Source organism: Cucurbita pepo, unplaced genomic scaffold (genome assembly GCF_057944985.1).
Source record: "Cucurbita pepo subsp. pepo isolate OVF unplaced genomic scaffold, ASM5794498v1 scafford_58, whole genome shotgun sequence".
Classification (NCBI taxonomy): Eukaryota; Viridiplantae; Streptophyta; class Magnoliopsida; order Cucurbitales; family Cucurbitaceae; genus Cucurbita; species Cucurbita pepo.
Window position 1 is genome coordinate 1 of NW_028257963.1, and position 17,959 is coordinate 17,959.

The 17,959-nt window shown below is 56.5% G+C and overlaps 60 non-coding genes across 60 annotated transcripts; all 60 read left to right on the top strand.

Annotated features, from left to right (window-relative positions):
• Positions 1–195: 195 nt before the first annotated feature.
• Positions 196–314, top strand: LOC147783256 (5S ribosomal RNA). The gene has a single exon (XR_015417198.1). It is a non-coding gene; the product is annotated as a 5S ribosomal RNA (ribosomal RNA).
• A 134-nt stretch (positions 315–448) lies between these two features.
• Positions 449–567, top strand: LOC147783257 (5S ribosomal RNA). Its single transcript, XR_015417313.1, has one exon. It is a non-coding gene; the product is annotated as a 5S ribosomal RNA (ribosomal RNA).
• A 219-nt stretch (positions 568–786) lies between these two features.
• Positions 787–905, top strand: LOC147783258 (5S ribosomal RNA). Its single transcript, XR_015417424.1, has one exon. It is a non-coding gene; the product is annotated as a 5S ribosomal RNA (ribosomal RNA).
• A 133-nt stretch (positions 906–1,038) lies between these two features.
• On the top strand, positions 1,039–1,157 carry LOC147783259 (5S ribosomal RNA). Its single transcript, XR_015417535.1, has one exon. It is a non-coding gene; the product is annotated as a 5S ribosomal RNA (ribosomal RNA).
• Positions 1,158–1,376: 219 nt separating this feature from the next.
• On the top strand, positions 1,377–1,495 carry LOC147783260 (5S ribosomal RNA). The gene has a single exon (XR_015417579.1). It is a non-coding gene; the product is annotated as a 5S ribosomal RNA (ribosomal RNA).
• A 134-nt stretch (positions 1,496–1,629) lies between these two features.
• Positions 1,630–1,748, top strand: LOC147783261 (5S ribosomal RNA). Its single transcript, XR_015417204.1, has one exon. It is a non-coding gene; the product is annotated as a 5S ribosomal RNA (ribosomal RNA).
• A 219-nt stretch (positions 1,749–1,967) lies between these two features.
• Positions 1,968–2,086, top strand: LOC147783262 (5S ribosomal RNA). Its single transcript, XR_015417215.1, has one exon. It is a non-coding gene; the product is annotated as a 5S ribosomal RNA (ribosomal RNA).
• Positions 2,087–2,219: 133 nt separating this feature from the next.
• LOC147783263 (5S ribosomal RNA) lies at positions 2,220–2,338 on the top strand. The gene has a single exon (XR_015417226.1). It is a non-coding gene; the product is annotated as a 5S ribosomal RNA (ribosomal RNA).
• A 219-nt stretch (positions 2,339–2,557) lies between these two features.
• LOC147783264 (5S ribosomal RNA) lies at positions 2,558–2,676 on the top strand. The gene has a single exon (XR_015417237.1). It is a non-coding gene; the product is annotated as a 5S ribosomal RNA (ribosomal RNA).
• Positions 2,677–2,809: 133 nt separating this feature from the next.
• On the top strand, positions 2,810–2,928 carry LOC147783265 (5S ribosomal RNA). Its single transcript, XR_015417250.1, has one exon. It is a non-coding gene; the product is annotated as a 5S ribosomal RNA (ribosomal RNA).
• Positions 2,929–3,147: 219 nt separating this feature from the next.
• Positions 3,148–3,266, top strand: LOC147783266 (5S ribosomal RNA). Its single transcript, XR_015417261.1, has one exon. It is a non-coding gene; the product is annotated as a 5S ribosomal RNA (ribosomal RNA).
• A 133-nt stretch (positions 3,267–3,399) lies between these two features.
• LOC147783267 (5S ribosomal RNA) lies at positions 3,400–3,518 on the top strand. Its single transcript, XR_015417273.1, has one exon. It is a non-coding gene; the product is annotated as a 5S ribosomal RNA (ribosomal RNA).
• A 219-nt stretch (positions 3,519–3,737) lies between these two features.
• Positions 3,738–3,856, top strand: LOC147783268 (5S ribosomal RNA). Its single transcript, XR_015417285.1, has one exon. It is a non-coding gene; the product is annotated as a 5S ribosomal RNA (ribosomal RNA).
• A 133-nt stretch (positions 3,857–3,989) lies between these two features.
• Positions 3,990–4,108, top strand: LOC147783269 (5S ribosomal RNA). Its single transcript, XR_015417296.1, has one exon. It is a non-coding gene; the product is annotated as a 5S ribosomal RNA (ribosomal RNA).
• Positions 4,109–4,327: 219 nt separating this feature from the next.
• LOC147783270 (5S ribosomal RNA) lies at positions 4,328–4,446 on the top strand. Its single transcript, XR_015417307.1, has one exon. It is a non-coding gene; the product is annotated as a 5S ribosomal RNA (ribosomal RNA).
• Positions 4,447–4,665: 219 nt separating this feature from the next.
• On the top strand, positions 4,666–4,784 carry LOC147783271 (5S ribosomal RNA). The gene has a single exon (XR_015417319.1). It is a non-coding gene; the product is annotated as a 5S ribosomal RNA (ribosomal RNA).
• Positions 4,785–4,917: 133 nt separating this feature from the next.
• On the top strand, positions 4,918–5,036 carry LOC147783272 (5S ribosomal RNA). Its single transcript, XR_015417330.1, has one exon. It is a non-coding gene; the product is annotated as a 5S ribosomal RNA (ribosomal RNA).
• A 219-nt stretch (positions 5,037–5,255) lies between these two features.
• On the top strand, positions 5,256–5,374 carry LOC147783273 (5S ribosomal RNA). The gene has a single exon (XR_015417557.1). It is a non-coding gene; the product is annotated as a 5S ribosomal RNA (ribosomal RNA).
• A 218-nt stretch (positions 5,375–5,592) lies between these two features.
• LOC147783274 (5S ribosomal RNA) lies at positions 5,593–5,711 on the top strand. The gene has a single exon (XR_015417341.1). It is a non-coding gene; the product is annotated as a 5S ribosomal RNA (ribosomal RNA).
• Positions 5,712–5,844: 133 nt separating this feature from the next.
• On the top strand, positions 5,845–5,963 carry LOC147783275 (5S ribosomal RNA). Its single transcript, XR_015417352.1, has one exon. It is a non-coding gene; the product is annotated as a 5S ribosomal RNA (ribosomal RNA).
• Positions 5,964–6,182: 219 nt separating this feature from the next.
• Positions 6,183–6,301, top strand: LOC147783276 (5S ribosomal RNA). Its single transcript, XR_015417363.1, has one exon. It is a non-coding gene; the product is annotated as a 5S ribosomal RNA (ribosomal RNA).
• A 133-nt stretch (positions 6,302–6,434) lies between these two features.
• Positions 6,435–6,553, top strand: LOC147783277 (5S ribosomal RNA). Its single transcript, XR_015417374.1, has one exon. It is a non-coding gene; the product is annotated as a 5S ribosomal RNA (ribosomal RNA).
• Positions 6,554–6,772: 219 nt separating this feature from the next.
• LOC147783278 (5S ribosomal RNA) lies at positions 6,773–6,891 on the top strand. The gene has a single exon (XR_015417385.1). It is a non-coding gene; the product is annotated as a 5S ribosomal RNA (ribosomal RNA).
• A 219-nt stretch (positions 6,892–7,110) lies between these two features.
• On the top strand, positions 7,111–7,229 carry LOC147783279 (5S ribosomal RNA). The gene has a single exon (XR_015417396.1). It is a non-coding gene; the product is annotated as a 5S ribosomal RNA (ribosomal RNA).
• A 133-nt stretch (positions 7,230–7,362) lies between these two features.
• Positions 7,363–7,481, top strand: LOC147783280 (5S ribosomal RNA). The gene has a single exon (XR_015417407.1). It is a non-coding gene; the product is annotated as a 5S ribosomal RNA (ribosomal RNA).
• Positions 7,482–7,700: 219 nt separating this feature from the next.
• LOC147783281 (5S ribosomal RNA) lies at positions 7,701–7,819 on the top strand. Its single transcript, XR_015417560.1, has one exon. It is a non-coding gene; the product is annotated as a 5S ribosomal RNA (ribosomal RNA).
• Positions 7,820–8,038: 219 nt separating this feature from the next.
• Positions 8,039–8,157, top strand: LOC147783282 (5S ribosomal RNA). The gene has a single exon (XR_015417418.1). It is a non-coding gene; the product is annotated as a 5S ribosomal RNA (ribosomal RNA).
• A 219-nt stretch (positions 8,158–8,376) lies between these two features.
• Positions 8,377–8,495, top strand: LOC147783283 (5S ribosomal RNA). Its single transcript, XR_015417430.1, has one exon. It is a non-coding gene; the product is annotated as a 5S ribosomal RNA (ribosomal RNA).
• Positions 8,496–8,628: 133 nt separating this feature from the next.
• LOC147783284 (5S ribosomal RNA) lies at positions 8,629–8,747 on the top strand. The gene has a single exon (XR_015417441.1). It is a non-coding gene; the product is annotated as a 5S ribosomal RNA (ribosomal RNA).
• A 219-nt stretch (positions 8,748–8,966) lies between these two features.
• On the top strand, positions 8,967–9,085 carry LOC147783285 (5S ribosomal RNA). Its single transcript, XR_015417452.1, has one exon. It is a non-coding gene; the product is annotated as a 5S ribosomal RNA (ribosomal RNA).
• A 219-nt stretch (positions 9,086–9,304) lies between these two features.
• On the top strand, positions 9,305–9,423 carry LOC147783286 (5S ribosomal RNA). Its single transcript, XR_015417463.1, has one exon. It is a non-coding gene; the product is annotated as a 5S ribosomal RNA (ribosomal RNA).
• A 133-nt stretch (positions 9,424–9,556) lies between these two features.
• Positions 9,557–9,675, top strand: LOC147783287 (5S ribosomal RNA). Its single transcript, XR_015417474.1, has one exon. It is a non-coding gene; the product is annotated as a 5S ribosomal RNA (ribosomal RNA).
• Positions 9,676–9,894: 219 nt separating this feature from the next.
• Positions 9,895–10,013, top strand: LOC147783288 (5S ribosomal RNA). The gene has a single exon (XR_015417485.1). It is a non-coding gene; the product is annotated as a 5S ribosomal RNA (ribosomal RNA).
• A 133-nt stretch (positions 10,014–10,146) lies between these two features.
• On the top strand, positions 10,147–10,265 carry LOC147783289 (5S ribosomal RNA). Its single transcript, XR_015417496.1, has one exon. It is a non-coding gene; the product is annotated as a 5S ribosomal RNA (ribosomal RNA).
• Positions 10,266–10,484: 219 nt separating this feature from the next.
• On the top strand, positions 10,485–10,603 carry LOC147783290 (5S ribosomal RNA). The gene has a single exon (XR_015417507.1). It is a non-coding gene; the product is annotated as a 5S ribosomal RNA (ribosomal RNA).
• Positions 10,604–10,736: 133 nt separating this feature from the next.
• On the top strand, positions 10,737–10,855 carry LOC147783291 (5S ribosomal RNA). Its single transcript, XR_015417518.1, has one exon. It is a non-coding gene; the product is annotated as a 5S ribosomal RNA (ribosomal RNA).
• Positions 10,856–10,988: 133 nt separating this feature from the next.
• On the top strand, positions 10,989–11,107 carry LOC147783292 (5S ribosomal RNA). The gene has a single exon (XR_015417529.1). It is a non-coding gene; the product is annotated as a 5S ribosomal RNA (ribosomal RNA).
• Positions 11,108–11,326: 219 nt separating this feature from the next.
• LOC147783293 (5S ribosomal RNA) lies at positions 11,327–11,445 on the top strand. Its single transcript, XR_015417541.1, has one exon. It is a non-coding gene; the product is annotated as a 5S ribosomal RNA (ribosomal RNA).
• Positions 11,446–11,578: 133 nt separating this feature from the next.
• Positions 11,579–11,697, top strand: LOC147783294 (5S ribosomal RNA). The gene has a single exon (XR_015417552.1). It is a non-coding gene; the product is annotated as a 5S ribosomal RNA (ribosomal RNA).
• A 219-nt stretch (positions 11,698–11,916) lies between these two features.
• On the top strand, positions 11,917–12,035 carry LOC147783295 (5S ribosomal RNA). The gene has a single exon (XR_015417563.1). It is a non-coding gene; the product is annotated as a 5S ribosomal RNA (ribosomal RNA).
• Positions 12,036–12,168: 133 nt separating this feature from the next.
• Positions 12,169–12,287, top strand: LOC147783296 (5S ribosomal RNA). The gene has a single exon (XR_015417572.1). It is a non-coding gene; the product is annotated as a 5S ribosomal RNA (ribosomal RNA).
• A 219-nt stretch (positions 12,288–12,506) lies between these two features.
• On the top strand, positions 12,507–12,625 carry LOC147783297 (5S ribosomal RNA). The gene has a single exon (XR_015417573.1). It is a non-coding gene; the product is annotated as a 5S ribosomal RNA (ribosomal RNA).
• A 133-nt stretch (positions 12,626–12,758) lies between these two features.
• LOC147783298 (5S ribosomal RNA) lies at positions 12,759–12,877 on the top strand. Its single transcript, XR_015417574.1, has one exon. It is a non-coding gene; the product is annotated as a 5S ribosomal RNA (ribosomal RNA).
• Positions 12,878–13,096: 219 nt separating this feature from the next.
• Positions 13,097–13,215, top strand: LOC147783299 (5S ribosomal RNA). Its single transcript, XR_015417568.1, has one exon. It is a non-coding gene; the product is annotated as a 5S ribosomal RNA (ribosomal RNA).
• Positions 13,216–13,348: 133 nt separating this feature from the next.
• LOC147783300 (5S ribosomal RNA) lies at positions 13,349–13,467 on the top strand. Its single transcript, XR_015417575.1, has one exon. It is a non-coding gene; the product is annotated as a 5S ribosomal RNA (ribosomal RNA).
• Positions 13,468–13,686: 219 nt separating this feature from the next.
• Positions 13,687–13,805, top strand: LOC147783301 (5S ribosomal RNA). Its single transcript, XR_015417576.1, has one exon. It is a non-coding gene; the product is annotated as a 5S ribosomal RNA (ribosomal RNA).
• A 133-nt stretch (positions 13,806–13,938) lies between these two features.
• Positions 13,939–14,057, top strand: LOC147783302 (5S ribosomal RNA). Its single transcript, XR_015417577.1, has one exon. It is a non-coding gene; the product is annotated as a 5S ribosomal RNA (ribosomal RNA).
• A 219-nt stretch (positions 14,058–14,276) lies between these two features.
• LOC147783303 (5S ribosomal RNA) lies at positions 14,277–14,395 on the top strand. Its single transcript, XR_015417578.1, has one exon. It is a non-coding gene; the product is annotated as a 5S ribosomal RNA (ribosomal RNA).
• A 133-nt stretch (positions 14,396–14,528) lies between these two features.
• Positions 14,529–14,647, top strand: LOC147783304 (5S ribosomal RNA). Its single transcript, XR_015417580.1, has one exon. It is a non-coding gene; the product is annotated as a 5S ribosomal RNA (ribosomal RNA).
• A 219-nt stretch (positions 14,648–14,866) lies between these two features.
• LOC147783305 (5S ribosomal RNA) lies at positions 14,867–14,985 on the top strand. Its single transcript, XR_015417581.1, has one exon. It is a non-coding gene; the product is annotated as a 5S ribosomal RNA (ribosomal RNA).
• Positions 14,986–15,118: 133 nt separating this feature from the next.
• On the top strand, positions 15,119–15,237 carry LOC147783306 (5S ribosomal RNA). Its single transcript, XR_015417582.1, has one exon. It is a non-coding gene; the product is annotated as a 5S ribosomal RNA (ribosomal RNA).
• A 133-nt stretch (positions 15,238–15,370) lies between these two features.
• Positions 15,371–15,489, top strand: LOC147783307 (5S ribosomal RNA). The gene has a single exon (XR_015417564.1). It is a non-coding gene; the product is annotated as a 5S ribosomal RNA (ribosomal RNA).
• Positions 15,490–15,708: 219 nt separating this feature from the next.
• On the top strand, positions 15,709–15,827 carry LOC147783308 (5S ribosomal RNA). Its single transcript, XR_015417583.1, has one exon. It is a non-coding gene; the product is annotated as a 5S ribosomal RNA (ribosomal RNA).
• Positions 15,828–15,960: 133 nt separating this feature from the next.
• LOC147783309 (5S ribosomal RNA) lies at positions 15,961–16,079 on the top strand. Its single transcript, XR_015417584.1, has one exon. It is a non-coding gene; the product is annotated as a 5S ribosomal RNA (ribosomal RNA).
• Positions 16,080–16,298: 219 nt separating this feature from the next.
• Positions 16,299–16,417, top strand: LOC147783310 (5S ribosomal RNA). Its single transcript, XR_015417199.1, has one exon. It is a non-coding gene; the product is annotated as a 5S ribosomal RNA (ribosomal RNA).
• A 219-nt stretch (positions 16,418–16,636) lies between these two features.
• On the top strand, positions 16,637–16,755 carry LOC147783311 (5S ribosomal RNA). The gene has a single exon (XR_015417200.1). It is a non-coding gene; the product is annotated as a 5S ribosomal RNA (ribosomal RNA).
• A 133-nt stretch (positions 16,756–16,888) lies between these two features.
• On the top strand, positions 16,889–17,007 carry LOC147783312 (5S ribosomal RNA). Its single transcript, XR_015417201.1, has one exon. It is a non-coding gene; the product is annotated as a 5S ribosomal RNA (ribosomal RNA).
• Positions 17,008–17,140: 133 nt separating this feature from the next.
• On the top strand, positions 17,141–17,259 carry LOC147783313 (5S ribosomal RNA). Its single transcript, XR_015417202.1, has one exon. It is a non-coding gene; the product is annotated as a 5S ribosomal RNA (ribosomal RNA).
• Positions 17,260–17,478: 219 nt separating this feature from the next.
• Positions 17,479–17,597, top strand: LOC147783314 (5S ribosomal RNA). Its single transcript, XR_015417203.1, has one exon. It is a non-coding gene; the product is annotated as a 5S ribosomal RNA (ribosomal RNA).
• Positions 17,598–17,730: 133 nt separating this feature from the next.
• LOC147783315 (5S ribosomal RNA) lies at positions 17,731–17,849 on the top strand. The gene has a single exon (XR_015417205.1). It is a non-coding gene; the product is annotated as a 5S ribosomal RNA (ribosomal RNA).
• Positions 17,850–17,959: the final 110 nt, after the last annotated feature.

Sequence of the window (17,959 nt, forward strand, 5' to 3'; positions counted from 1 at the left end):
TTTCAATTTCTCCCCGTTCTTTTCTTCCTTTCTTTACAAATGGCAACCTCGCACGCTCACGCCCATCGCGTTTCTTCTCCCCCGACGTGTCCGCGCGGGCCCCGCCGGCCGTTCCCAGCACGTGCGTGCACCCACCGTCGCCTCGATCATGCCCACCCCGCATGCGTTAAATGCAATTTGTGCGCATGGCATGTCGGGTGCGATCATACCAGCACTAATGCACCGGATCCCATCAGAACTCCGCAGTTAAGCGTGCTTGGGCGAGAGTAGTACTAAGTTGGGTGACCACTTGGGAAGTCCTCGTGTTGCACCCCTTTTTTATATTTCTTCTCCCCGACGTGTCCGCGCGGGCCCCGCCGGCCGTTCCCCAGCACGTGCGTGCACCCACCGTCGCCTCGATCATGCCCACCCCGCATGCGTTAAATGCAATTTGTGCGCATGGCATGTCGGGTGCGATCATACCAGCACTAATGCACCGGATCCCATCAGAACTCCGCAGTTAAGCGTGCTTGGGCGAGAGTAGTACTAAGTTGGGTGACCACTTGGGAAGTCCTCGTGTTGCACCCCTTTTTTATATTTCTTTTGCTCGTTACTTCAATTTCTCCCCGTTCTTTTCTTCCTTTCTTTACAAATGGCAACCTCGCACGCTCACGCCCATCGCGTTTCTTCTCCCCGACGTGTCCGCGCGGGCCCCGCCGGCCGTTCCCAGCACGTGCGTGCACCCACCGTCGCCTCGATCATGCCCACCCCGCATGCGTTAAATGCAATTTGTGCGCATGGCATGTCGGGTGCGATCATACCAGCACTAATGCACCGGATCCCATCAGAACTCCGCAGTTAAGCGTGCTTGGGCGAGAGTAGTACTAAGTTGGGTGACCACTTGGGAAGTCCTCGTGTTGCACCCCTTTTTTATATTTCTTCTCCCCGACGTGTCCGCGCGGGCCCCGCCGGCCGTTCCCAGCACGTGCGTGCACCCACCGTCGCCTCGATCATGCCCACCCCGCATGCGTTAAATGCAATTTGTGCGCATGGCATGTCGGGTGCGATCATACCAGCACTAATGCACCGGATCCCATCAGAACTCCGCAGTTAAGCGTGCTTGGGCGAGAGTAGTACTAAGTTGGGTGACCACTTGGGAAGTCCTCGTGTTGCACCCCTTTTTTATATTTCTTTTGCTCGTTACTTCAATTTCTCCCCGTTCTTTTCTTCCTTTCTTTACAAATGGCAACCTCGCACGCTCACGCCCATCGCGTTTCTTCTCCCCGACGTGTCCGCGCGGGCCCCGCCGGCCGTTCCCAGCACGTGCGTGCACCCACCGTCGCCTCGATCATGCCCACCCCGCATGCGTTAAATGCAATTTGTGCGCATGGCATGTCGGGTGCGATCATACCAGCACTAATGCACCGGATCCCATCAGAACTCCGCAGTTAAGCGTGCTTGGGCGAGAGTAGTACTAAGTTGGGTGACCACTTGGGAAGTCCTCGTGTTGCACCCCTTTTTTATATTTCTTCTCCCCGACGTGTCCGCGCGGGCCCCGCCGGCCGTTCCCCAGCACGTGCGTGCACCCACCGTCGCCTCGATCATGCCCACCCCGCATGCGTTAAATGCAATTTGTGCGCATGGCATGTCGGGTGCGATCATACCAGCACTAATGCACCGGATCCCATCAGAACTCCGCAGTTAAGCGTGCTTGGGCGAGAGTAGTACTAAGTTGGGTGACCACTTGGGAAGTCCTCGTGTTGCACCCCTTTTTTATATTTCTTTTGCTCGTTACTTCAATTTCTCCCCGTTCTTTTCTTCCTTTCTTTACAAATGGCAACCTCGCACGCTCACGCCCATCGCGTTTCTTCTCCCCGACGTGTCCGCGCGGGCCCCGCCGGCCGTTCCCAGCACGTGCGTGCACCCACCGTCGCCTCGATCATGCCCACCCCGCATGCGTTAAATGCAATTTGTGCGCATGGCATGTCGGGTGCGATCATACCAGCACTAATGCACCGGATCCCATCAGAACTCCGCAGTTAAGCGTGCTTGGGCGAGAGTAGTACTAAGTTGGGTGACCACTTGGGAAGTCCTCGTGTTGCACCCCTTTTTTATATTTCTTCTCCCCGACGTGTCCGCGCGGGCCCCGCCGGCCGTTCCCAGCACGTGCGTGCACCCACCGTCGCCTCGATCATGCCCACCCCGCATGCGTTAAATGCAATTTGTGCGCATGGCATGTCGGGTGCGATCATACCAGCACTAATGCACCGGATCCCATCAGAACTCCGCAGTTAAGCGTGCTTGGGCGAGAGTAGTACTAAGTTGGGTGACCACTTGGGAAGTCCTCGTGTTGCACCCCTTTTTTATATTTCTTTTGCTCGTTACTTCAATTTCTCCCCGTTCTTTTCTTCCTTTCTTTACAAATGGCAACCTCGCACGCTCACGCCCATCGCGTTTCTTCTCCCCGACGTGTCCGCGCGGGCCCCGCCGGCCGTTCCCAGCACGTGCGTGCACCCACCGTCGCCTCGATCATGCCCACCCCGCATGCGTTAAATGCAATTTGTGCGCATGGCATGTCGGGTGCGATCATACCAGCACTAATGCACCGGATCCCATCAGAACTCCGCAGTTAAGCGTGCTTGGGCGAGAGTAGTACTAAGTTGGGTGACCACTTGGGAAGTCCTCGTGTTGCACCCCTTTTTTATATTTCTTCTCCCCGACGTGTCCGCGCGGGCCCCGCCGGCCGTTCCCAGCACGTGCGTGCACCCACCGTCGCCTCGATCATGCCCACCCCGCATGCGTTAAATGCAATTTGTGCGCATGGCATGTCGGGTGCGATCATACCAGCACTAATGCACCGGATCCCATCAGAACTCCGCAGTTAAGCGTGCTTGGGCGAGAGTAGTACTAAGTTGGGTGACCACTTGGGAAGTCCTCGTGTTGCACCCCTTTTTTATATTTCTTTTGCTCGTTACTTCAATTTCTCCCCGTTCTTTTCTTCCTTTCTTTACAAATGGCAACCTCGCACGCTCACGCCCATCGCGTTTCTTCTCCCCGACGTGTCCGCGCGGGCCCCGCCGGCCGTTCCCAGCACGTGCGTGCACCCACCGTCGCCTCGATCATGCCCACCCCGCATGCGTTAAATGCAATTTGTGCGCATGGCATGTCGGGTGCGATCATACCAGCACTAATGCACCGGATCCCATCAGAACTCCGCAGTTAAGCGTGCTTGGGCGAGAGTAGTACTAAGTTGGGTGACCACTTGGGAAGTCCTCGTGTTGCACCCCTTTTTTATATTTCTTCTCCCCGACGTGTCCGCGCGGGCCCCGCCGGCCGTTCCCAGCACGTGCGTGCACCCACCGTCGCCTCGATCATGCCCACCCCGCATGCGTTAAATGCAATTTGTGCGCATGGCATGTCGGGTGCGATCATACCAGCACTAATGCACCGGATCCCATCAGAACTCCGCAGTTAAGCGTGCTTGGGCGAGAGTAGTACTAAGTTGGGTGACCACTTGGGAAGTCCTCGTGTTGCACCCCTTTTTTATATTTCTTTTGCTCGTTACTTCAATTTCTCCCCGTTCTTTTCTTCCTTTCTTTACAAATGGCAACCTCGCACGCTCACGCCCATCGCGTTTCTTCTCCCCGACGTGTCCGCGCGGGCCCCGCCGGCCGTTCCCAGCACGTGCGTGCACCCACCGTCGCCTCGATCATGCCCACCCCGCATGCGTTAAATGCAATTTGTGCGCATGGCATGTCGGGTGCGATCATACCAGCACTAATGCACCGGATCCCATCAGAACTCCGCAGTTAAGCGTGCTTGGGCGAGAGTAGTACTAAGTTGGGTGACCACTTGGGAAGTCCTCGTGTTGCACCCCTTTTTTATATTTCTTCTCCCCGACGTGTCCGCGCGGGCCCCGCCGGCCGTTCCCAGCACGTGCGTGCACCCACCGTCGCCTCGATCATGCCCACCCCGCATGCGTTAAATGCAATTTGTGCGCATGGCATGTCGGGTGCGATCATACCAGCACTAATGCACCGGATCCCATCAGAACTCCGCAGTTAAGCGTGCTTGGGCGAGAGTAGTACTAAGTTGGGTGACCACTTGGGAAGTCCTCGTGTTGCACCCCTTTTTTATATTTCTTTTGCTCGTTACTTCAATTTCTCCCCGTTCTTTTCTTCCTTTCTTTACAAATGGCAACCTCGCACGCTCACGCCCATCGCGTTTCTTCTCCCCGACGTGTCCGCGCGGGCCCCGCCGGCCGTTCCCAGCACGTGCGTGCACCCACCGTCGCCTCGATCATGCCCACCCCGCATGCGTTAAATGCAATTTGTGCGCATGGCATGTCGGGTGCGATCATACCAGCACTAATGCACCGGATCCCATCAGAACTCCGCAGTTAAGCGTGCTTGGGCGAGAGTAGTACTAAGTTGGGTGACCACTTGGGAAGTCCTCGTGTTGCACCCCTTTTTTATATTTCTTTTGCTCGTTACTTCAATTTCTCCCCGTTCTTTTCTTCCTTTCTTTACAAATGGCAACCTCGCACGCTCACGCCCATCGCGTTTCTTCTCCCCGACGTGTCCGCGCGGGCCCCGCCGGCCGTTCCCAGCACGTGCGTGCACCCACCGTCGCCTCGATCATGCCCACCCCGCATGCGTTAAATGCAATTTGTGCGCATGGCATGTCGGGTGCGATCATACCAGCACTAATGCACCGGATCCCATCAGAACTCCGCAGTTAAGCGTGCTTGGGCGAGAGTAGTACTAAGTTGGGTGACCACTTGGGAAGTCCTCGTGTTGCACCCCTTTTTTATATTTCTTCTCCCCGACGTGTCCGCGCGGGCCCCGCCGGCCGTTCCCAGCACGTGCGTGCACCCACCGTCGCCTCGATCATGCCCACCCCGCATGCGTTAAATGCAATTTGTGCGCATGGCATGTCGGGTGCGATCATACCAGCACTAATGCACCGGATCCCATCAGAACTCCGCAGTTAAGCGTGCTTGGGCGAGAGTAGTACTAAGTTGGGTGACCACTTGGGAAGTCCTCGTGTTGCACCCCTTTTTTATATTTCTTTTGCTCGTTACTTCAATTTCTCCCCGTTCTTTTCTTCCTTTCTTTACAAATGGCAACCTCGCACGCTCACGCCCATCGCGTTTCTTCTCCCCGACGTGTCCGCGCGGGCCCCGCCGGCCGTTCCCAGCACGTGCGTGCACCCACCGTCGCCTCGATCATGCCCACCCCGCATGCGTTAAATGCAATTTGTGCGCATGGCATGTCGGGTGCGATCATACCAGCACTAATGCACCGGATCCCATCAGAACTCCGCAGTTAAGCGTGCTTGGGCGAGAGTAGTACTAAGTTGGGTGACCACTTGGGAAGTCCTCGTGTTGCACCCTTTTTTATATTTCTTTTGCTCGTTACTTCAATTTCTCCCCGTTCTTTTCTTCCTTTCTTTACAAATGGCAACCTCGCACGCTCACGCCCATCGCGTTTCTTCTCCCCGACGTGTCCGCGCGGGCCCCGCCGGCCGTTCCCAGCACGTGCGTGCACCCACCGTCGCCTCGATCATGCCCACCCCGCATGCGTTAAATGCAATTTGTGCGCATGGCATGTCGGGTGCGATCATACCAGCACTAATGCACCGGATCCCATCAGAACTCCGCAGTTAAGCGTGCTTGGGCGAGAGTAGTACTAAGTTGGGTGACCACTTGGGAAGTCCTCGTGTTGCACCCCTTTTTTATATTTCTTCTCCCCGACGTGTCCGCGCGGGCCCCGCCGGCCGTTCCCAGCACGTGCGTGCACCCACCGTCGCCTCGATCATGCCCACCCCGCATGCGTTAAATGCAATTTGTGCGCATGGCATGTCGGGTGCGATCATACCAGCACTAATGCACCGGATCCCATCAGAACTCCGCAGTTAAGCGTGCTTGGGCGAGAGTAGTACTAAGTTGGGTGACCACTTGGGAAGTCCTCGTGTTGCACCCCTTTTTTATATTTCTTTTGCTCGTTACTTCAATTTCTCCCCGTTCTTTTCTTCCTTTCTTTACAAATGGCAACCTCGCACGCTCACGCCCATCGCGTTTCTTCTCCCCGACGTGTCCGCGCGGGCCCCGCCGGCCGTTCCCAGCACGTGCGTGCACCCACCGTCGCCTCGATCATGCCCACCCCGCATGCGTTAAATGCAATTTGTGCGCATGGCATGTCGGGTGCGATCATACCAGCACTAATGCACCGGATCCCATCAGAACTCCGCAGTTAAGCGTGCTTGGGCGAGAGTAGTACTAAGTTGGGTGACCACTTGGGAAGTCCTCGTGTTGCACCCCTTTTTTATATTTCTTCTCCCCGACGTGTCCGCGCGGGCCCCGCCGGCCGTTCCCAGCACGTGCGTGCACCCACCGTCGCCTCGATCATGCCCACCCCGCATGCGTTAAATGCAATTTGTGCGCATGGCATGTCGGGTGCGATCATACCAGCACTAATGCACCGGATCCCATCAGAACTCCGCAGTTAAGCGTGCTTGGGCGAGAGTAGTACTAAGTTGGGTGACCACTTGGGAAGTCCTCGTGTTGCACCCCTTTTTTATATTTCTTTTGCTCGTTACTTCAATTTCTCCCCGTTCTTTTCTTCCTTTCTTTACAAATGGCAACCTCGCACGCTCACGCCCATCGCGTTTCTTCTCCCCGACGTGTCCGCGCGGGCCCCGCCGGCCGTTCCCAGCACGTGCGTGCACCCACCGTCGCCTCGATCATGCCCACCCCGCATGCGTTAAATGCAATTTGTGCGCATGGCATGTCGGGTGCGATCATACCAGCACTAATGCACCGGATCCCATCAGAACTCCGCAGTTAAGCGTGCTTGGGCGAGAGTAGTACTAAGTTGGGTGACCACTTGGGAAGTCCTCGTGTTGCACCCCTTTTTTATATTTCTTTTGCTCGTTACTTCAATTTCTCCCCGTTCTTTTCTTCCTTTCTTTACAAATGGCAACCTCGCACGCTCACGCCCATCGCGTTTCTTCTCCCCGACGTGTCCGCGCGGGCCCCGCCGGCCGTTCCCAGCACGTGCGTGCACCCACCGTCGCCTCGATCATGCCCACCCCGCATGCGTTAAATGCAATTTGTGCGCATGGCATGTCGGGTGCGATCATACCAGCACTAATGCACCGGATCCCATCAGAACTCCGCAGTTAAGCGTGCTTGGGCGAGAGTAGTACTAAGTTGGGTGACCACTTGGGAAGTCCTCGTGTTGCACCCCTTTTTTATATTTCTTCTCCCCGACGTGTCCGCGCGGGCCCCGCCGGCCGTTCCCAGCACGTGCGTGCACCCACCGTCGCCTCGATCATGCCCACCCCGCATGCGTTAAATGCAATTTGTGCGCATGGCATGTCGGGTGCGATCATACCAGCACTAATGCACCGGATCCCATCAGAACTCCGCAGTTAAGCGTGCTTGGGCGAGAGTAGTACTAAGTTGGGTGACCACTTGGGAAGTCCTCGTGTTGCACCCCTTTTTTATATTTCTTTTGCTCGTTACTTCAATTTCTCCCCGTTCTTTTCTTCCTTTCTTTACAAATGGCAACCTCGCACGCTCACGCCCATCGCGTTTCTTCTCCCCGACGTGTCCGCGCGGGCCCCGCCGGCCGTTCCCAGCACGTGCGTGCACCCACCGTCGCCTCGATCATGCCCACCCCGCATGCGTTAAATGCAATTTGTGCGCATGGCATGTCGGGTGCGATCATACCAGCACTAATGCACCGGATCCCATCAGAACTCCGCAGTTAAGCGTGCTTGGGCGAGAGTAGTACTAAGTTGGGTGACCACTTGGGAAGTCCTCGTGTTGCACCTCTTTTTTATATTTCTTTTGCTCGTTACTTCAATTTCTCCCCGTTCTTTTCTTCCTTTCTTTACAAATGGCAACCTCGCACGCTCACGCCCATCGCGTTTCTTCTCCCCGACGTGTCCGCGCGGGCCCCGCCGGCCGTTCCCAGCACGTGCGTGCACCCACCGTCGCCTCGATCATGCCCACCCCGCATGCGTTAAATGCAATTTGTGCGCATGGCATGTCGGGTGCGATCATACCAGCACTAATGCACCGGATCCCATCAGAACTCCGCAGTTAAGCGTGCTTGGGCGAGAGTAGTACTAAGTTGGGTGACCACTTGGGAAGTCCTCGTGTTGCACCCCTTTTTTATATTTCTTTTGCTCGTTACTTCAATTTCTCCCCGTTCTTTTCTTCCTTTCTTTACAAATGGCAACCTCGCACGCTCACGCCCATCGCGTTTCTTCTCCCCGACGTGTCCGCGCGGGCCCCGCCGGCCGTTCCCAGCACGTGCGTGCACCCACCGTCGCCTCGATCATGCCCACCCCGCATGCGTTAAATGCAATTTGTGCGCATGGCATGTCGGGTGCGATCATACCAGCACTAATGCACCGGATCCCATCAGAACTCCGCAGTTAAGCGTGCTTGGGCGAGAGTAGTACTAAGTTGGGTGACCACTTGGGAAGTCCTCGTGTTGCACCCCTTTTTTATATTTCTTCTCCCCGACGTGTCCGCGCGGGCCCCGCCGGCCGTTCCCAGCACGTGCGTGCACCCACCGTCGCCTCGATCATGCCCACCCCGCATGCGTTAAATGCAATTTGTGCGCATGGCATGTCGGGTGCGATCATACCAGCACTAATGCACCGGATCCCATCAGAACTCCGCAGTTAAGCGTGCTTGGGCGAGAGTAGTACTAAGTTGGGTGACCACTTGGGAAGTCCTCGTGTTGCACCCCTTTTTTATATTTCTTTTGCTCGTTACTTCAATTTCTCCCCGTTCTTTTCTTCCTTTCTTTACAAATGGCAACCTCGCACGCTCACGCCCATCGCGTTTCTTCTCCCCGACGTGTCCGCGCGGGCCCCGCCGGCCGTTCCCAGCACGTGCGTGCACCCACCGTCGCCTCGATCATGCCCACCCCGCATGCGTTAAATGCAATTTGTGCGCATGGCATGTCGGGTGCGATCATACCAGCACTAATGCACCGGATCCCATCAGAACTCCGCAGTTAAGCGTGCTTGGGCGAGAGTAGTACTAAGTTGGGTGACCACTTGGGAAGTCCTCGTGTTGCACCCCTTTTTTATATTTCTTTTGCTCGTTACTTCAATTTCTCCCCGTTCTTTTCTTCCTTTCTTTACAAATGGCAACCTCGCACGCTCACGCCCATCGCGTTTCTTCTCCCCGACGTGTCCGCGCGGGCCCCGCCGGCCGTTCCCAGCACGTGCGTGCACCCACCGTCGCCTCGATCATGCCCACCCCGCATGCGTTAAATGCAATTTGTGCGCATGGCATGTCGGGTGCGATCATACCAGCACTAATGCACCGGATCCCATCAGAACTCCGCAGTTAAGCGTGCTTGGGCGAGAGTAGTACTAAGTTGGGTGACCACTTGGGAAGTCCTCGTGTTGCACCCCTTTTTTATATTTCTTCTCCCCGACGTGTCCGCGCGGGCCCCGCCGGCCGTTCCCAGCACGTGCGTGCACCCACCGTCGCCTCGATCATGCCCACCCCGCATGCGTTAAATGCAATTTGTGCGCATGGCATGTCGGGTGCGATCATACCAGCACTAATGCACCGGATCCCATCAGAACTCCGCAGTTAAGCGTGCTTGGGCGAGAGTAGTACTAAGTTGGGTGACCACTTGGGAAGTCCTCGTGTTGCACCCCTTTTTTATATTTCTTTTGCTCGTTACTTCAATTTCTCCCCGTTCTTTTCTTCCTTTCTTTACAAATGGCAACCTCGCACGCTCACGCCCATCGCGTTTCTTCTCCCCGACGTGTCCGCGCGGGCCCCGCCGGCCGTTCCCAGCACGTGCGTGCACCCACCGTCGCCTCGATCATGCCCACCCCGCATGCGTTAAATGCAATTTGTGCGCATGGCATGTCGGGTGCGATCATACCAGCACTAATGCACCGGATCCCATCAGAACTCCGCAGTTAAGCGTGCTTGGGCGAGAGTAGTACTAAGTTGGGTGACCACTTGGGAAGTCCTCGTGTTGCACCCCTTTTTTATATTTCTTCTCCCCGACGTGTCCGCGCGGGCCCCGCCGGCCGTTCCCAGCACGTGCGTGCACCCACCGTCGCCTCGATCATGCCCACCCCGCATGCGTTAAATGCAATTTGTGCGCATGGCATGTCGGGTGCGATCATACCAGCACTAATGCACCGGATCCCATCAGAACTCCGCAGTTAAGCGTGCTTGGGCGAGAGTAGTACTAAGTTGGGTGACCACTTGGGAAGTCCTCGTGTTGCACCCCTTTTTTATATTTCTTTTGCTCGTTACTTCAATTTCTCCCCGTTCTTTTCTTCCTTTCTTTACAAATGGCAACCTCGCACGCTCACGCCCATCGCGTTTCTTCTCCCCGACGTGTCCGCGCGGGCCCCGCCGGCCGTTCCCAGCACGTGCGTGCACCCACCGTCGCCTCGATCATGCCCACCCCGCATGCGTTAAATGCAATTTGTGCGCATGGCATGTCGGGTGCGATCATACCAGCACTAATGCACCGGATCCCATCAGAACTCCGCAGTTAAGCGTGCTTGGGCGAGAGTAGTACTAAGTTGGGTGACCACTTGGGAAGTCCTCGTGTTGCACCCCTTTTTTATATTTCTTCTCCCCGACGTGTCCGCGCGGGCCCCGCCGGCCGTTCCCAGCACGTGCGTGCACCCACCGTCGCCTCGATCATGCCCACCCCGCATGCGTTAAATGCAATTTGTGCGCATGGCATGTCGGGTGCGATCATACCAGCACTAATGCACCGGATCCCATCAGAACTCCGCAGTTAAGCGTGCTTGGGCGAGAGTAGTACTAAGTTGGGTGACCACTTGGGAAGTCCTCGTGTTGCACCCCTTTTTTATATTTCTTCTCCCCGACGTGTCCGCGCGGGCCCCGCCGGCCGTTCCCAGCACGTGCGTGCACCCACCGTCGCCTCGATCATGCCCACCCCGCATGCGTTAAATGCAATTTGTGCGCATGGCATGTCGGGTGCGATCATACCAGCACTAATGCACCGGATCCCATCAGAACTCCGCAGTTAAGCGTGCTTGGGCGAGAGTAGTACTAAGTTGGGTGACCACTTGGGAAGTCCTCGTGTTGCACCCCTTTTTTATATTTCTTTTGCTCGTTACTTCAATTTCTCCCCGTTCTTTTCTTCCTTTCTTTACAAATGGCAACCTCGCACGCTCACGCCCATCGCGTTTCTTCTCCCCGACGTGTCCGCGCGGGCCCCGCCGGCCGTTCCCAGCACGTGCGTGCACCCACCGTCGCCTCGATCATGCCCACCCCGCATGCGTTAAATGCAATTTGTGCGCATGGCATGTCGGGTGCGATCATACCAGCACTAATGCACCGGATCCCATCAGAACTCCGCAGTTAAGCGTGCTTGGGCGAGAGTAGTACTAAGTTGGGTGACCACTTGGGAAGTCCTCGTGTTGCACCCCTTTTTTATATTTCTTCTCCCCGACGTGTCCGCGCGGGCCCCGCCGGCCGTTCCCAGCACGTGCGTGCACCCACCGTCGCCTCGATCATGCCCACCCCGCATGCGTTAAATGCAATTTGTGCGCATGGCATGTCGGGTGCGATCATACCAGCACTAATGCACCGGATCCCATCAGAACTCCGCAGTTAAGCGTGCTTGGGCGAGAGTAGTACTAAGTTGGGTGACCACTTGGGAAGTCCTCGTGTTGCACCCCTTTTTTATATTTCTTTTGCTCGTTACTTCAATTTCTCCCCGTTCTTTTCTTCCTTTCTTTACAAATGGCAACCTCGCACGCTCACGCCCATCGCGTTTCTTCTCCCCGACGTGTCCGCGCGGGCCCCGCCGGCCGTTCCCAGCACGTGCGTGCACCCACCGTCGCCTCGATCATGCCCACCCCGCATGCGTTAAATGCAATTTGTGCGCATGGCATGTCGGGTGCGATCATACCAGCACTAATGCACCGGATCCCATCAGAACTCCGCAGTTAAGCGTGCTTGGGCGAGAGTAGTACTAAGTTGGGTGACCACTTGGGAAGTCCTCGTGTTGCACCCCTTTTTTATATTTCTTCTCCCCGACGTGTCCGCGCGGGCCCCGCCGGCCGTTCCCAGCACGTGCGTGCACCCACCGTCGCCTCGATCATGCCCACCCCGCATGCGTTAAATGCAATTTGTGCGCATGGCATGTCGGGTGCGATCATACCAGCACTAATGCACCGGATCCCATCAGAACTCCGCAGTTAAGCGTGCTTGGGCGAGAGTAGTACTAAGTTGGGTGACCACTTGGGAAGTCCTCGTGTTGCACCCCTTTTTTATATTTCTTTTGCTCGTTACTTCAATTTCTCCCCGTTCTTTTCTTCCTTTCTTTACAAATGGCAACCTCGCACGCTCACGCCCATCGCGTTTCTTCTCCCCGACGTGTCCGCGCGGGCCCCGCCGGCCGTTCCCAGCACGTGCGTGCACCCACCGTCGCCTCGATCATGCCCACCCCGCATGCGTTAAATGCAATTTGTGCGCATGGCATGTCGGGTGCGATCATACCAGCACTAATGCACCGGATCCCATCAGAACTCCGCAGTTAAGCGTGCTTGGGCGAGAGTAGTACTAAGTTGGGTGACCACTTGGGAAGTCCTCGTGTTGCACCCCTTTTTTATATTTCTTCTCCCCGACGTGTCCGCGCGGGCCCCGCCGGCCGTTCCCAGCACGTGCGTGCACCCACCGTCGCCTCGATCATGCCCACCCCGCATGCGTTAAATGCAATTTGTGCGCATGGCATGTCGGGTGCGATCATACCAGCACTAATGCACCGGATCCCATCAGAACTCCGCAGTTAAGCGTGCTTGGGCGAGAGTAGTACTAAGTTGGGTGACCACTTGGGAAGTCCTCGTGTTGCACCCCTTTTTTATATTTCTTTTGCTCGTTACTTCAATTTCTCCCCGTTCTTTTCTTCCTTTCTTTACAAATGGCAACCTCGCACGCTCACGCCCATCGCGTTTCTTCTCCCCGACGTGTCCGCGCGGGCCCCGCCGGCCGTTCCCAGCACGTGCGTGCACCCACCGTCGCCTCGATCATGCCCACCCCGCATGCGTTAAATGCAATTTGTGCGCATGGCATGTCGGGTGCGATCATACCAGCACTAATGCACCGGATCCCATCAGAACTCCGCAGTTAAGCGTGCTTGGCCGAGAGTAGTACTAAGTTGGGTGACCACTTGGGAAGTCCTCGTGTTGCACCCCTTTTTTATATTTCTTCTCCCCGACGTGTCCGCGCGGGCCCCGCCGGCCGTTCCCAGCACGTGCGTGCACCCACCGTCGCCTCGATCATGCCCACCCCGCATGCGTTAAATGCAATTTGTGCGCATGGCATGTCGGGTGCGATCATACCAGCACTAATGCACCGGATCCCATCAGAACTCCGCAGTTAAGCGTGCTTGGGCGAGAGTAGTACTAAGTTGGGTGACCACTTGGGAAGTCCTCGTGTTGCACCCCTTTTTTATATTTCTTTTGCTCGTTACTTCAATTTCTCCCCGTTCTTTTCTTCCTTTCTTTACAAATGGCAACCTCGCACGCTCACGCCCATCGCGTTTCTTCTCCCCGACGTGTCCGCGCGGGCCCCGCCGGCCGTTCCCAGCACGTGCGTGCACCCACCGTCGCCTCGATCATGCCCACCCCGCATGCGTTAAATGCAATTTGTGCGCATGGCATGTCGGGTGCGATCATACCAGCACTAATGCACCGGATCCCATCAGAACTCCGCAGTTAAGCGTGCTTGGGCGAGAGTAGTACTAAGTTGGGTGACCACTTGGGAAGTCCTCGTGTTGCACCCCTTTTTTATATTTCTTCTCCCCGACGTGTCCGCGCGGGCCCCGCCGGCCGTTCCCAGCACGTGCGTGCACCCACCGTCGCCTCGATCATGCCCACCCCGCATGCGTTAAATGCAATTTGTGCGCATGGCATGTCGGGTGCGATCATACCAGCACTAATGCACCGGATCCCATCAGAACTCCGCAGTTAAGCGTGCTTGGGCGAGAGTAGTACTAAGTTGGGTGACCACTTGGGAAGTCCTCGTGTTGCACCCCTTTTTTATATTTCTTTTGCTCGTTACTTCAATTTCTCCCCGTTCTTTTCTTCCTTTCTTTACAAATGGCAACCTCGCACGCTCACGCCCATCGCGTTTCTTCTCCCCGACGTGTCCGCGCGGGCCCCGCCGGCCGTTCCCAGCACGTGCGTGCACCCACCGTCGCCTCGATCATGCCCACCCCGCATGCGTTAAATGCAATTTGTGCGCATGGCATGTCGGGTGCGATCATACCAGCACTAATGCACCGGATCCCATCAGAACTCCGCAGTTAAGCGTGCTTGGGCGAGAGTAGTACTAAGTTGGGTGACCACTTGGGAAGTCCTCGTGTTGCACCCCTTTTTTATATTTCTTCTCCCCGACGTGTCCGCGCGGGCCCCGCCGGCCGTTCCCAGCACGTGCGTGCACCCACCGTCGCCTCGATCATGCCCACCCCGCATGCGTTAAATGCAATTTGTGCGCATGGCATGTCGGGTGCGATCATACCAGCACTAATGCACCGGATCCCATCAGAACTCCGCAGTTAAGCGTGCTTGGGCGAGAGTAGTACTAAGTTGGGTGACCACTTGGGAAGTCCTCGTGTTGCACCCCTTTTTTATATTTCTTTTGCTCGTTACTTCAATTTCTCCCCGTTCTTTTCTTCCTTTCTTTACAAATGGCAACCTCGCACGCTCACGCCCATCGCGTTTCTTCTCCCCGACGTGTCCGCGCGGGCCCCGCCGGCCGTTCCCAGCACGTGCGTGCACCCACCGTCGCCTCGATCATGCCCACCCCGCATGCGTTAAATGCAATTTGTGCGCATGGCATGTCGGGTGCGATCATACCAGCACTAATGCACCGGATCCCATCAGAACTCCGCAGTTAAGCGTGCTTGGGCGAGAGTAGTACTAAGTTGGGTGACCACTTGGGAAGTCCTCGTGTTGCACCCCTTTTTTATATTTCTTCTCCCCGACGTGTCCGCGCGGGCCCCGCCGGCCGTTCCCAGCACGTGCGTGCACCCACCGTCGCCTCGATCATGCCCACCCCGCATGCGTTAAATGCAATTTGTGCGCATGGCATGTCGGGTGCGATCATACCAGCACTAATGCACCGGATCCCATCAGAACTCCGCAGTTAAGCGTGCTTGGGCGAGAGTAGTACTAAGTTGGGTGACCACTTGGGAAGTCCTCGTGTTGCACCCCTTTTTTATATTTCTTCTCCCCGACGTGTCCGCGCGGGCCCCGCCGGCCGTTCCCAGCACGTGCGTGCACCCACCGTCGCCTCGATCATGCCCACCCCGCATGCGTTAAATGCAATTTGTGCGCATGGCATGTCGGGTGCGATCATACCAGCACTAATGCACCGGATCCCATCAGAACTCTGCAGTTAAGCGTGCTTGGGCGAGAGTAGTACTAAGTTGGGTGACCACTTGGGAAGTCCTCGTGTTGCACCCCTTTTTTATATTTCTTTTGCTCGTTACTTCAATTTCTCCCCGTTCTTTTCTTCCTTTCTTTACAAATGGCAACCTCGCACGCTCACGCCCATCGCGTTTCTTCTCCCCGACGTGTCCGCGCGGGCCCCGCCGGCCGTTCCCAGCACGTGCGTGCACCCACCGTCGCCTCGATCATGCCCACCCCGCATGCGTTAAATGCAATTTGTGCGCATGGCATGTCGGGTGCGATCATACCAGCACTAATGCACCGGATCCCATCAGAACTCCGCAGTTAAGCGTGCTTGGGCGAGAGTAGTACTAAGTTGGGTGACCACTTGGGAAGTCCTCGTGTTGCACCCCTTTTTTATATTTCTTCTCCCCGACGTGTCCGCGCGGGCCCCGCCGGCCGTTCCCAGCACGTGCGTGCACCCACCGTCGCCTCGATCATGCCCACCCCGCATGCGTTAAATGCAATTTGTGCGCATGGCATGTCGGGTGCGATCATACCAGCACTAATGCACCGGATCCCATCAGAACTCCGCAGTTAAGCGTGCTTGGGCGAGAGTAGTACTAAGTTGGGTGACCACTTGGGAAGTCCTCGTGTTGCACCCCTTTTTTATATTTCTTTTGCTCGTTACTTCAATTTCTCCCCGTTCTTTTCTTCCTTTCTTTACAAATGGCAACCTCGCACGCTCACGCCCATCGCGTTTCTTCTCCCCGACGTGTCCGCGCGGGCCCCGCCGGCCGTTCCCAGCACGTGCGTGCACCCACCGTCGCCTCGATCATGCCCACCCCGCATGCGTTAAATGCAATTTGTGCGCATGGCATGTCGGGTGCGATCATACCAGCACTAATGCACCGGATCCCATCAGAACTCCGCAGTTAAGCGTGCTTGGGCGAGAGTAGTACTAAGTTGGGTGACCACTTGGGAAGTCCTCGTGTTGCACCCCTTTTTTATATTTCTTTTGCTCGTTACTTCAATTTCTCCCCGTTCTTTTCTTCCTTTCTTTACAAATGGCAACCTCGCACGCTCACGCCCATCGCGTTTCTTCTCCCCGACGTGTCCGCGCGGGCCCCGCCGGCCGTTCCCAGCACGTGCGTGCACCCACCGTCGCCTCGATCATGCCCACCCCGCATGCGTTAAATGCAATTTGTGCGCATGGCATGTCGGGTGCGATCATACCAGCACTAATGCACCGGATCCCATCAGAACTCCGCAGTTAAGCGTGCTTGGGCGAGAGTAGTACTAAGTTGGGTGACCACTTGGGAAGTCCTCGTGTTGCACCCCTTTTTTATATTTCTTCTCCCCGACGTGTCCGCGCGGGCCCCGCCGGCCGTTCCCAGCACGTGCGTGCACCCACCGTCGCCTCGATCATGCCCACCCCGCATGCGTTAAATGCAATTTGTGCGCATGGCATGTCGGGTGCGATCATACCAGCACTAATGCACCGGATCCCATCAGAACTCCGCAGTTAAGCGTGCTTGGGCGAGAGTAGTACTAAGTTGGGTGACCACTTGGGAAGTCCTCGTGTTGCACCCCTTTTTTATATTTCTTCTACCCGACGTGTCCGCGCGGGCCCCGCCGGCCGTTCCCAGCACGTGCGTGCACCCACCGTCGCCTCGATCATGCCCACCCCGCATGCGTTAAATGCAATTTGTGCGCATGGCATGTCGGGTGCGATCATACCAGCACTAATGCACCGGATCCCATCAGAACTCCGCAGTTAAGCGTGCTTGGGCGAGAGTAGTACTAAGTTGGGTGACCACTTGGGAAGTCCTCGTGTTGCACCCCTTTTTTATATTTCTTTTGCTCGTTACTTCAATTTCTCCCCGTTCTTTTCTTCCTTTCTTTACAAATGGCAACCTCGCACGCTCACGCCCATCGCGTTTCTTCTCCCCGACGTGTCCGCGCGGGCCCCGCCGGCCGTTCCCAGCACGTGCGTGCACCCACCGTCGCCTCGATCATGCCCACCCCGCATGCGTTAAATGCAATTTGTGCGCATGGCATGTCGGGTGCGATCATACCAGCACTAATGCACCGGATCCCATCAGAACTCCGCAGTTAAGCGTGCTTGGGCGAGAGTAGTACTAAGTTGGGTGACCACTTGGGAAGTCCTCGTGTTGCACCCCTTTTTTATATTTCTTCTCCCCGACGTGTCCGCGCGGGCCCCGCCGGCCGTTCCCAGCACGTGCGTGCACCCACCGTCGCCTCGATCATGCCCACCCCGCATGCGTTAAATGCAATTTGTGCGCATGGCATGTCGGGTGCGATCATACCAGCACTAATGCACCGGATCCCATCAGAACTCCGCAGTTAAGCGTGCTTGGGCGAGAGTAGTACTAAGTTGGGTGACCACTTGGGAAGTCCTCGTGTTGCACCCCTTTTTTATATTTCTTTTGCTCGTTACTTCAATTTCTCCCCGTTCTTTTCTTCCTTTCTTTACAAATGGCAACCTCGCACGCTCACGCCCATCGCGTTTCTTCTCCCCGAC